Source organism: Crocuta crocuta, unplaced genomic scaffold (genome assembly GCF_008692635.1).
Source record: "Crocuta crocuta isolate KB4526 unplaced genomic scaffold, BGI_CrCroc_1.0 scaffold440, whole genome shotgun sequence".
NCBI classification, from domain to species: Eukaryota; Metazoa; Chordata; class Mammalia; order Carnivora; family Hyaenidae; genus Crocuta; species Crocuta crocuta.
The window spans coordinates 452804-453031 of NW_027527457.1; positions in this window are offsets into that span (position 1 = coordinate 452804).

Below are 228 nucleotides of genomic sequence, written 5' to 3' on the forward strand. Positions count from 1 at the left end.
TGCTGCGTGCTGCCTGCCCCTCTGCTTTGGTGATTGTGGTTGGGAACCTGTGCTACACATAGGAAGTGAGGGTTTCACATGATTGTCGGCGGCAAACTCTTCCATGGGGTTGTCTATGCCAGAGCTCTTAGAACCCAGGCCACAGGATTGCCTATTCCGGCTGCTTTCCCTGGGATGCTGCTCTGGGGGGATGTGGCTCTGGCCACAAGCCCGGGGCCTGGAGAAGGG